This window comes from Mesoplodon bidens (genome assembly GCF_964165515.1).
Source record: "Mesoplodon bidens genome assembly, chromosome: 20".
Taxonomy (NCBI): Eukaryota; Metazoa; Chordata; class Mammalia; order Artiodactyla; family Ziphiidae; genus Mesoplodon; species Mesoplodon bidens.
Genome location: NC_138181.1, coordinates 572,676 through 585,352, shown reverse-complemented (window position 1 = coordinate 585,352; position 12,677 = coordinate 572,676).

Here is a 12,677-nt window from a genome sequence, read left to right as displayed (position 1 = left end):
TCACAGTCCTCGCTAGAGCCTGCCATGGTTGGGGCAGTTGGCTCCACGTGGGAATCCCTACATAAAGAAATTCATTCGAGGAAAAGCACAAAGAGGACACAGTGGGAGTAATGCTGCTTGTTTTCCAACTGCAAATAAAGCGGAATTCTTCAGATAAAACTGCGTGTTTTGGGAGTGGAAATGCTTACAGTCATTACTAGAGCCTGCCGTGGTTGAGGCAGTTCGCTGCACGGGGGACACCCTGCATATAGAAGATTAATTCGGGGAAGGGCCGTTTGTGTACAGTGATGGACAAATGCAGCTTGTGTTCCACCTGCAACTAAAGCAGGGTTCTTCGGTTAAAAGTGCCGTGTTTTCAGAGAGGAAATCTTTAGAGACCACAGGAGAGCCTGCATGGTTGAGGCAGTTCGCTCCACGCGGGAAATAATTATTATAGAACAAGATCATTAGGGGAAGTGCCCATTGTGTACACTGTGGAAGAAAAGCTGCTTGTGTTCCACCTGCAACTAAAGCAGAGTTGTTCCGTTAAAACTGCGTGTTTTGGGAGAGGAAATGCTTACAGTCCTCGCTACAGCCTGCCTTTTTGAGGCAGTTCTCTCTACGTGGGAAACCCTGCATAGAGTAGATCATTCGTGGAAGGACCCAATAATACACAGTGGGAGAAAAGCTGCTTGTGTTCCACCTGCAACTAAAGCAGAGTTCTTCCATTAAAACTGCGTGTTTTGGGAGAGGAAATGCTTACAGTCCTCGCTACAGCCTGCCATGGTTGAGGCAGTTCGCTCCACGTGGGAATCCCTGCATAAAGAAATTCATTCGTGGAAGAGCCCAAAGAGTACACAGTGGGAGTAATGCTCTTTGGGATCCATCTGCAAATAAAGCAGAGTTCTTTGGGTAAGACTGCCTTGTTTTGGGATAGGAAATGCTTAGATGCCTCACTAGAGCGTGCCTTGGTTTAGGCATTTCACTCCACGTGGGACACCTTCAGTATAGAATTTCTTTCGGGCAAAGACCCATTCGGTACACTGTGGGATAAAAGCTGCTTGTGTTCCACCTGCAACTAAAGCAGAGTTCTTCCGTTAAAACTGCGTATTATGGGAAAGGATATGCTTACAGTCCTCGCTACAGGCGGCCGTAAATGAGGCAGTTCGCTCCACGTGGGAAACCCTGCATATATAAGTTCATTCGTGGAAGAGACCAAAGAGGACATAGTGGGAGAAATGCTGCTTGTGTTCCTCCTGCAACTAAAGCAGAGATCTTCGGCTAAATCTGCGTGCTTTGGGAGAGGAATTGCTTACAATCCTTACTAGAGCCTGCCTTGGTTGAGGCAGTTCGCTGCATGTGGGGCACCCTGCATATAGAAGTTTCATTCGGGGAAGGGCCCTTTGTGTACAGTGTGGGACAAATGCAGCTTGTGTTCCACTTGCAACTAAAGCAGAGTTCTTCGGGTAAAAGTGCCGTGTTTTCAGAGAAGAAATCCTTAGAGACCACAGTGGAGCCTGCCATGGTTCAGGCACTTTGCTCCATGCGGGAATCCATTCTTATAGAACAAGTTCATTAGGGGACGTGCCCATTGTGTACACTGTGGGAAAAAAGCTGCTTGTGTTCCACCTGCAACTAAAGCAGAGTTCTTCCGTTTAAACTGCGTATTTTGGGAGAGAAAATGCTTACAGTCCTCGCTACAGGCGGCCGTGGATGAGGCAGTTCGCTCCACGTGGGAAACCCTGCATATATAAGTTCATTCGTGGAAGAGACCAAAGAGGACACAGTGGGAGAAATGCTGCTTGTGTTACTCCTGCAACTAAAGCAGAGTTCTTCGGCTAAATCTGCGTGCTTTGGGAGAGGAAATGCTTACTGTCCTTACTAGAGCCTGCCTTGGTTGAGGCAGTTCACTGCATGCGGACACCCTGCATATAGGAGATTCAATCGGGGAAGTGTCTTTTGTGTACAGTTTGGGACAAATGCAGCTTGTGTTCCACCTGCAACTAAAGCAGAGTTCTTTGGGTAAAACTGCCGTGTTTTGGGAGAGGAAATGCTTAGAGGCCTCACTAGAGAGTTCCATGGTTTAGGCATTTCACTCCACGTGGCACACCTTGAGTATAGAATTTCTATCAGGCAAAGACCCATTGGGTACACGGTTTGATAAAAGCTGCTTGTGTGCCACCTGCAACTAAAGCAGAGTTTTTCGGGTAAAAGTGCCGTGTTTTCAGAGAGGAAATCCTTTGAGACCACAGTGGAGCTTGCCATGGTTCAGGCACTTCGCCACATGCGGGAATCCATTCCTATAGAACAAGTTCATTAGAAGACGTGCCCATTGTGTACACTGTTGGAGAAAAGCTGCTTGTGTTCCACCTGCAACTAAAGCAGAGTTCTTCCATTAAAACTGCGTGTTTTGGGAGAGGAAATGCTTACAGTCCTCGCTACAGCCTGCCTTGTTTGAGGCAGTTCGCTCTACGTGGGAAACCCTGCATAGAGTAGTTCATTAGTGGAAGAGCCCAAGAGTACACAGTGGGAGAAAAGCTGCTTGTGTTCGACCTGCAACTAAAGCAGAGTTCTTCCGTTAAAACTGCATGTTTTGGGAGAGGATATGCTTACAGTCCTTGCTAGAGCCTGCCATGGTTGAGGCAGTTCGCTCCACGTGGTAATCCCTGCATAAAGAAATTCATTCGGGGAAGAGCCCAAAGAGTACACAGTGGGAGTAATGCTGTTTGTGTTCCACCTGCAACTAAAGCAGAGTTCTTTGGGTAAAACTGCCGTGTTTTGGGAGAGGAAATGCTTAGAGGCATCACTAGAGCGTGCCATGGTTTAGGCATTTCACTCCACGTGGGACACCTTGAGTATAGAATTTCTTTCAGGCAAAGACCCATTGGGTACACGGTTTGATAAAAGCTGCTTGTGTTCCACCTGCAACTAAGGCAGAGTTCTTCGGGTCAAAGTGCCGTGTTTTCAGAGAGGAAATCCTTAGAAACCATCGTAGAGCATGCCACGGGTGAGGCAGTTTGCTCCACGCGGGAACCATTCTTATAGAACATGTTCACTATGGGAAGTGCCCATGGTGTGCACTGTGGGAGAAAAGTTGCTGTTGTTCCAACTGCAACTAATGCAGAGTTCTTCCTTTAAAACTGCGTGTTTAGGGAGAGGAAATGCTTACAGTCGTCGCTACAGCCTGCCTTCTTTGAGGCTGTTCGCTCCACGTAGGAAACCCTGCATATAGGAGATCATTCGTTGAAGAGCCCAAAGAGTACACAGTGGGAGAAAAGCTGCTTGTGTTCCTCCTGAAACTAAAGCAGAGTCCTTCGGTTAAAACGGCGTGTTTGGGGACAGGATATGCTTACAGTCCTCGCTAGATCCTGCCATGGTTGAGGCAGTTCGCTCCACGTGGGAATCCCTGCATAAAGAAATTCATTCGTGGAAGAGCCCAAAGAGGACACAGTGGGAGTAATGCTGCTTGTGTTCCAACTGCAACTAAAGCGGATTTCTTCGGATAAAACTGCGTGTTTTGGGAGTGTAAATGCTTACAGTCATTACTAGAGCCTGCCTTGGTTGAGGCAGTTCGCTGCACGGGGGACACCCTGCATATAGAAGATTCATTCGGGGAAGGGCCCTTTGTGTACAGTGATGGACAAATGCAGCTTGTGTTCCACCTGCAACTAAAGCAGGGTTCTTCGGGTAAAAGTGCCGTGTTTTCATAGAGAAAATCTTTAGAGACCACAGTAGAGCCTGCCATGGTTGAGGCAGTTCGCTCCACGCGGGAAATTATTCTTATAGAACAAGATCATTAGGGGAAGTGCCCATAGTGTACACTATGGAAGAAAAGCTGCTTGTGTTCCACCTGCAACTAAAGCAGAGTTCTTCCGTTAAAACTGCGTGTTTTGAGAGAGGAAATGCTTACAGTCCTCGCTACAGCCTGCCTTGTTTGAGGCAGTTCGCTCTACGTGGGAAACCCTGCATAGAGTAGTTCATTCGGGGAAGAGCCCAAGAGTACACAGTGGGAGAAAAGCTGCTTGTGTTCCACCTGCAACTAAAGCAGAGTTCTTCCGTTAAAACTGTGTGTTTTGGGAGAGGATATGCTTACAGTCCTCGCTACAGCCTGCCATGGTTGAGGCAGTTCGCTCCACGTGGTAATCCCTGCATAAAGAATTTCATTCCTGGAAGAGCCCAAAGAGTACACAGTGGGAGTAATGCTGTTTGTGTTCCACCTGCAACTAAAGCATTGTTCTTTGGGTAAAACTGCCGTGTTTTGGGAGAGGAAATGCTTAGAGGCCTCACTAGAGCATGCCATGTTTTAGGCATTTCACTCCACGTGGCACACCTTGAGTATAGAATTTCTTTCATGCAAAGACCCATTGGGTACACGGTTTGAATAAAGCTGCTTGTGTTCCACCTGCAACTAAAGCGGAGTTCTTCGGGTCAAAGTGCCGTGTTGTCAGAGAGGAAATCCTTAGAAACCATCGTAGAGCGTGCCATCGGTGAGGCAGTTCCCTCCACGTGGGAACCATTCTTATAGAACATGTTCATTATGGGAAGTGCACATAGTCTGCACTGTGAGAGAAAAGTTGCTGGTGTTCCACCTGCAACTAATGCAGAGTTCTTCCTTTAAAACTGCGTGTTTAGGGAGAGGAAATGCTTACAGTCATCGCTACAGCCTGCCTTGTTTGAGGCAGTTCGCTCCACGTTGGAAACCCTGCATATAGGAGATCATTCTTTGAAGAGCCGAAAGAGTACACAGTGGAAGAATAGCTGCTTGTGTTCCTCCTGAAACTAAAGCAGAGTCCTTCAGTTAAAACGGCGTGTTTGGGGAGAGGATATGCTTACAGTCCTCGTGACAGCCTGCCTTGTTTGAGGCAGGTCGCTCTACGTAGGAAACCCTGCATAGAGTAGTTCATTCGTGGAAGAGCCCAAGAATACACAGTTGGAGAAAAGCTGCTTGAGTTCCACCTGCAACTAAATCTGAGTTCTTCCGTTTAAACTGCATGTTTTGGGAGAGGATATGCTTACAGTCCTCACTAGAGCCTGCATGGTTGAGGCAGTTCGCACCACGTCGGAATCCCTGCATAAAGAAATTCATTCGTGGAAGAGCCCAAAGTGTACACAGTGGGAGAAATGCTCTTTGGGATCCACCTGCAAATAAAGCAGAGTTCTCTGGGTAAAACTGCCTTGTTTTGGGAGAGGAAATGCTTAGATGCCTCACTAGAGCGTGCCATGGTTTAGGCATTTCACTCCACGTGGCACACCTTGAGTATAGAATTTCTTTCGGGCAAAGACCCATTGGGTACACTGTGGGATAAAAGCTGCTTGTGTTCCACCTGCAACTAAAGCAGAGTTCTTCCGTTAAAACTGCGTATTTTGGGAGAGGATATGCTTACACTCCTCGCTACAGGCGGCCGTGGATGAGGCAGTGCGCTCCACGTGGGAAACCCTGCATATATATGTTCATTCGTGGAAGAGACCAAAGAGGACACAGTGGGAGAAATGCTGCTTGTGTTCCTCCTGCAACTAAAGCAGAGATCTTCGGATAAATCTGCGTGCTTTGGGAGAGGAAATCCTAACAGTCCTTACTAGAGCCTGCCTTGGTTGAGGCAGTTCGCTGCATGCGGGACACCCTGCATGTAGAAGACTCATTCCGGGAAGGGTCTTTTGTGTACAGTTTGGGACAAATGTAGCTTGTGTTCCACCTGCAACTAAAGCAGAGTTCTTCGGGTAAAAGTTCCGTGTTTTCAGAGAGGAAATCCTTAGAGACCACAGTGGAGCCTGCCATGGTTCAGGCACTTCGCTCCATGCGGGAATCCATTCTTATAGAACAAGTTCATTAGGGGACGTGCCCAATGTGTACACTGTGGGAGAAAAGCAGCTTGTGTTCCACCTGCAATAAAGCAGAGTTCTTCCCTTAAAACTGCGTGTTTTGGGAGAGGAAATGCTTACAGTCCTCGCTACAGCCTGCCTTGTTTGAGGCAGTTCGCTCTACGTGGGAAACCCAGCATAGAGTAGTTCATTCGTGGAAGAGCCCAAGAGTACACAGTGGGAGAAAAGCTGCTTGTGTTCCACCTGCAACTACAGCAGAGTTCTTCCGTTAAAACTGCATGTTTTGGGAGAGGATATGCTTACAGTCCTTACTAGAGCCTGCCTTGGTTGAGGCAGTTCGCTGCACGGGGGACACCCTGCATATAGAAGATTCATTCGGGGAAGGGCCCTTTGTGTACAGTGATGGACAAATGCAGCTTGGGTTCCACGTGCAACTAAAGCAGGGTTCTTCGGGTAAAAGTGCCGTGTTTTCATAGACGAAATCTTTAGAGACCACAGAAGGGCCTGCCATGGTTGAGGCAGTTCGCTCCACGAGGGAAATCATTCTTATAGAGCAAGATCATAAGGGGAAGTGCCCATTGTGTACACTGTTGAAGAAGAGCTGCTTGTGTACCTCCTGCAACTAAAGCAGAGTTCTTCCGTTAAAACTGCATGTTTTGGGAGAGGAAATGCTTACAGTCCTCGCTACAACCTGCCTTGTTTGAGGCAATTCGCTCTACGTGGGAAACCCTGCATAGAGTAGTTCATTCGTGGAAGAGCCCAAGAGTACACAGTGGGAGAAAAGCTGCTTGTGTTCCACCTGCAACTAAAGCAGAGTTCTTCCGTTAAAACTGCATGTTTTGGGAGATGATATGCTTACAGTCCTCGCTACAGCCTGCCATGGTTGAGGCAGTTTGCTCCACGTGGGAATCCCTGCATAAAGAAATTCATTCGTGGAAGAGCCCAAAGAGTACACAGTGGGAGTAATGCTCTTTGGAATCCACCTGCAAATAAAGCTGAGTTCTTTGGGTAAAACTGCCTTGTTTTGGGATAGGAAATGCTTAGATGCCTCACTAGAGCGTGCCTTGGTTTAGGCATTTCACTCCACGTGGGACACCTTGAGTATAGAATTTCTTTCGGGCAAAGACCCATTCGGTACACTGTGGGATAAAAGCTGCTTGTGTTCCACCTGCAACTAAAGCAGAGTTCTTCCGTTAAAACTGCGTATTATGGGAAAGGATATGCTTACAGTCCTCGCTACAGGCGGCCGTAAATGAGGCAGTTCGCTCCACGTGGGAAACCCTGCATATATAAGTTCATTCGTGGAAGAGACCAAAGAGGACATAGTGGGAGAAATGCTGCTTGTGTTCCTCCTGCAACTAAAGCAGAGATCTTCGGCTAAATCTGCGTGCTTTGGGAGAGGATATGCTTACAATCCTTACTAGAGCCTGCCTTGGTTGAGGCAGTTCGCTGCATGTGGGGCACCCTGCATATAGAAGTTTCATTCGGGGAAGGGCCCTTTGTGTACAGTGTGGGACAAATGCAGCTTGTGTTCCACTTGCAACTAAAGCAGAGTTCTTCGGGTAAAAGTGCCGTGTTTTCAGAGAAGAAATCCTTAGAGACCACAGTGGAGCCTGCCATGGTTCAGGCACTTTGCTCCATGCGGGAATCCATTCTTATAGAACAAGTTCATTAGGGGACGTGCCCATTGTGTACACTGTGGGAAAAAAGCTGCTTGTGTTCCACCTGCAACTAAAGCAGAGTTCTTCCGTTTAAACTGCGTATTTTGGGAGAGAAAATGCTTACAGTCCTCGCTCCATCCTGCCTCGGTTGAGGCAGTTAGCTAAATGTGAGAAACCATGCATATATAAGTTCATTTGTGAAAGAGCCCAAAGAGTACACAGTGGGAGAAAACGCTGCTTGTGTTCCACCTGCAATCAAGCAGAGTTATTCCATTAAAACTGCGTGTTTTGGGAGAGGATATGCTTACAGTCCTCGCTACAGCCTGCCATGGTTGAGGCAGTTCGCTCCTCGTGGTAATCCCTGCATAAAGAAATTCATTCCTGGAAGAGCCCATAGAGTAAACAGTGGGAGTAATGCTGTTTGTGTTCCACCTGCAACTAAAGCAGAGTTCTTTGGGTAAAACTGCCGTGTTTTGGGAGAGGAAATGCTTAGAGGCCTCACTAGAGCGTGCCATTGTTTAGGCATTTCACTCCACGTGGCACACCTTGAGTATAGAATTTCTTTCAGGCAAAGACCAATTGGGTACACGGTTTGATAAAAGCTGCTTGTGTTCCACCTGCAACTAAGGCAGAGATCTTCGGGTCAAAGTGCCGTGTTTTCCGAGAGGAAATCCTTAGAAACCATCGTAGAGCATGCCACGGGTGAGGCAGTTCGCTCCACGCGGGAACCATTCTTATAGAACATGTTCATTATGGGAAGTGCCCATGGTGTGCACTGTGGGAGAAAAGTTGCTGGTGTTCCAACTGCAACTAATGCACAGTTCTTCCTTTAAAACTGCGTGTTTAGGGAGAGGAAATGCTTACAGTCATCGCTACAGCCTGCCTTCTTTGAGGCATTTCGCTCTACGTAGGAAACCCTGCATATAGGAGATCATTCGTTGAAGAGCCCAAAGAGTACACAGTGGGAGAAAAGCTGCTTGTGTTCCTCCTGAAACTAAAGCAGAGTCCTTCCGTTAAAACGGCGTGTTTGGGGACAGGATATGCTTACAGTCCTCGCTAGAGCCTGACATGGTTGAGGCAGTTCGCTCCACGTGGGAATCCCTGCATAAAGAAATTCATTCGTGGAAGAGCCCAAAGAGGACACAGTGGGAGTAATGCTGCTTGTGTTCCAACTGCAACTAAAGCGGATTTCTTCGGATAAAACTGCGTGTTTTGGGAGTGTAAATGCTTACAGTCATTACTAGAGCCTGCCTTGGTTGAGGCAGTTCGCTGCACGGGGGACACCCTGCATATAGAAGATTCATTCGGGGAAGGGCCCTTTGTGTACAGTGATGGACAAATGCAGCTTGTGTTCCACCTGCAACTAAAGCAGGGTTCTTCGGGTAAAAGTGCCGTGTTTTCATTGAGAAAATCTTTAGAGACCACAGTAGAGCCTGCCATGGTTGAGGCAGTTCGCTCCACGCGGGAAATCATTCTTATAGAACAAGATCATTAGGGGAAGTGCCCATAGTGTATACTGTGGAAGAAAAGCTGCTTGTGTTCCACCTGCAACTAAAGCAGAGTTCTTCCGTTAAAACTGCGTGTTTTGAGAGAGGAAATGCTTACAGTCCTCGCTACAGCCTGCCTTGTTTGAGGCAGTTCGCTCTACGTGGGAAACCCTGCATAGAGTAGTTCATTCGTGGAAGAGCCCAAGAGTACACAGTGGGAGAAAAGCTGCTTGTGTTCCACCTGCAACTAAAGCAGAGTTCTTCCGTTAAAACTGCGTATTTTTGGAGAGGATATGCTTACAGTCCTCGCTACAGGCGGCCGTGGATGAGGCAGTTCGCTCCACGTGGGAAACCCTGCATATATAAGTTCATTCGTGGAAGAGACCAAAGAGGACACAGTGGGAGAAATGCTGCTTGTGTTACTCCTGCAACTAAAGCAGAGTTCTTCGGCTAAATCTGCGTGCTTTGGGAGAGGAAATGCTTACTGTCCTTACTAGAGCCTGCCTTGGTTGAGGCAGTTCACTGCATGCGGACACCCTGCATATAGAAGATTCAATCGGGGAAGTGTCTTTTGTGTAGAGTTTGGGACAAATGCAGCTTGTGTTCCACCTGCAACTATAGCAGAGTTCTTTGGGTAAAACTGCAGTGTTTTGGGAGAGGAAATGCTTAGAGGCCTCACTAGAGAGTTCCATGGTTTAGGCATTTCACTCCACGTGGCACACCTTGAGTATAGAATTTCTATCAGGCAAAGACCCATTGGGTACACGGTTTGATAAAAGCTGCTTGTGTGCCACCTGCAACTAAAGCAGAGTTTTTCGGGTAAAAGTGCCGTGTTTTCAGAGAGGAAATCCTTTGAGACCACAGTGGAGCCTGCCATGGTTCAGGCACTTCGCCACATGCGGGAATCCATTCTTATAGAACAAGTTCATTAGAAGACGTGCCCATTGTGTACACTGTTGGAGAAAAGCTGCTTGTGTTCCACCTGCAACTAAAGCAGAGTTCTTCCATTAAAACTGCGTGTTTTGGGAGAGGAAATGCTTACAGTCCACGCTACAGCCTGCCTTGTTTGAGGCAGTTCGCTCTACGTGGGAAACCCTGCATAGAGTAGTTCATTAGTGGAAGAGCCCAAGAGTACACAGTGGGAGAAAAGCTGCTTGTGTTCGACCTGCAACTAAAGCAGAGTTCTTCCGTTAAAACTGCATGTTTTGGGAGAGGATATGCTTACAGTCCTCGCTACAGCCTGCCATGGTTGAGGCAGTTCGCTCCACGTGGTAATCCCTGCATAAAGAAATTCATTCCCGGAAGAGCCCAAAGAGTACACAGTGGGAGTAATGGTGTTTGTGTTCCACCTGCAACTAAAGCAGAGTTCTTTGGGTAAAACTGCCGTGTTTTGGGAGAGGAAATGTTTAGATGCCTCACTAGAGCGTGCCATGGTCTAGGCATTTCACTCCACGTGGCACACCTTGAGTACAGAATTTCTTTCAGGCAAAGACCCATTGGGTACACGGTTTGATAAAAGCTGCTTGTGTTCCACCTGCAACTAAAGCAGAGTTCTTCGGGTAAAAGTGCCGTGTTTTCAGAGAGCAAATCCTTAGAAACCATCGTAGAGCGTTCCATGGGTGAGGCAGTTCGCTCCACGCGGGAAACCATTCTTATAGAACATGTTCATTATGGGAAGTGCCCATGGTGTACACGGTGGGAGAAAAGTTGCTGGTGTTCCACCTGCAACTAAAGCAGAGTTCTTCCGTTAAAACTGCGTGTTTATGGAGAGGAAATGCTTACAGTCGTCGCTACAGCCTGCCTTGTTTGAGGCAGTTCACTCCACGTAGGAAACCCTGCATATAGGAGATCATTCTTTGAAGAGCCCAAAGAGTACACAGTGGGAGAAAATCTGCTTGTGTTCCTCCTGAAACAAAAGCGAGTCCTTCCGTTAAAACGGCGTGTTCGTGGAGAGGCTATGCTCACAGTCCTCGCTAGAGCCTGCCATGGTTGGGGCAGTTGGCTCCACGTGGGAATCCCTACATAAAGAAATTCATTCGAGGAAAAGCACAAAGAGGACACAGTGGGAGTAATGCTGCTTGTTTTCCAACTGCAAATAAAGCGGAATTCTTCAGATAAAACTGCGTGTTTTGGGAGTGGAAATGCTTACAGTCATTACTAGAGCCTGCCGTGGTTGAGGCAGTTCGCTGCACGGGGGACACCCTGCATATAGAAGATTAATTCGGGGAAGGGCCGTTTGTGTACAGTGATGGACAAATGCAGCTTGTGTTCCACCTGCAACTAAAGCAGGGTTCTTCGGTTAAAAGTGCCGTGTTTTCAGAGAGGAAATCTTTAGAGACCACAGGAGAGCCTGCATGGTTGAGGCAGTTCGCTCCACGCGGGAAATAATTATTATAGAACAAGATCATTAGGGGAAGTGCCCATTGTGCACACTGTGGAAGAAAAGCTGCTTGTGTTCCACCTGCAACTAAAGCAGAGTTCTTCCGTTAAAACTGCGTGTTTTGGGAGAGGAAATGCTTACAGTCCTCGCTACAGCCTGCCTTGTTTGAGGCAGTTCGCTCTACGTGGGAAACCCTGCATAGAGTAGATCATTCGTGGGAGAGCCCAATAATACACAGTGGGAGAAAAGCTGCTTGTGTTCCACCTGCAACTAAAGAAGAGTTCTTCCGTTAAAACTGCATGTTTTGGGAGAGGATATGCTTACAGGCCTCGCTACAGCCTGCCATGGTTGAGGCAGTTCGCTCCACGTGGGAATCCCTGCATAAAGAAATTCATTCGTGGAAGAGCCCAAAGAGTACACAGTGGGAGTAATGCTCTTTGGGATCCATCTGCAAATAAAGCAGAGTTCTTTGGGTAAAACTGCCTTGTTTTCGGAGAGGAAATGCTTAGATTCCTCACTAGAGTGTGCCTTGGTTTAGGCATTTCACTCCACGTGGGACCCCTTAAGTATAGATTTTCTATCGGGCAAAGACCCATTGGGTACACTGTGGGATAAAAGCTGCTTGTGTTCCACCTGCAACTAAAGCAGAGTTCTTCCGTTAGAACTGCGTATTTTGGGAGAGGATATGCTTACAGTCCTCGCTACAGGCGGCCGTGGATGAGGCAGTTCGCTGCACGTGGGAAACGCTGCATATATAAGTTATTTCGAGAAAGAGACCAAAGAGGACACAGTGGGAGAAAGGTTGCTTGTGTTCCTCCTGCAACTAAAGCAGAGATCTTCGCCTAATCTGCGTGCTTTGGGAGAGGAAATGCTTACAGTCCTTACTAGAGCCTGCCTTGGTTGAGGAAGTTTGCTGCATGCGGGACACCCTGCATATAGAAGATTCATTCGGGGAAGGGTCTTTTGTGTACAGTTTGGGACATATGCAGCTTGTGTTCCACCTGCAACTAAAGCAGAGTTCTCCGGGTAAAAGTGCCGTGTTTTCAGAGAGGAAATCCTTAGAGACCACAGAGGAGCCTGCCATGGTTCAGGCACTTTGCTCCATGCGGGAATCCATTCTTATAGAACAAGTTCATTAGTGGACGTGCCCATTGTGTACACTGTGGAAGAACAGCTGCTTGTGTTCCACCTGCAACTAAAGCAGAGTTTTTCCATTAAAACTGTGTGTTTTGGGAGAGGAAATGCTTACAGTCCTCGCTACATCCTGCCTTGTTTGAGGCAGTTCGCTCACGTTGGAAACCCTGCATAGAGTAGTTCATTCGTGGAAGAGCCCAAGAGTACACACTGGGA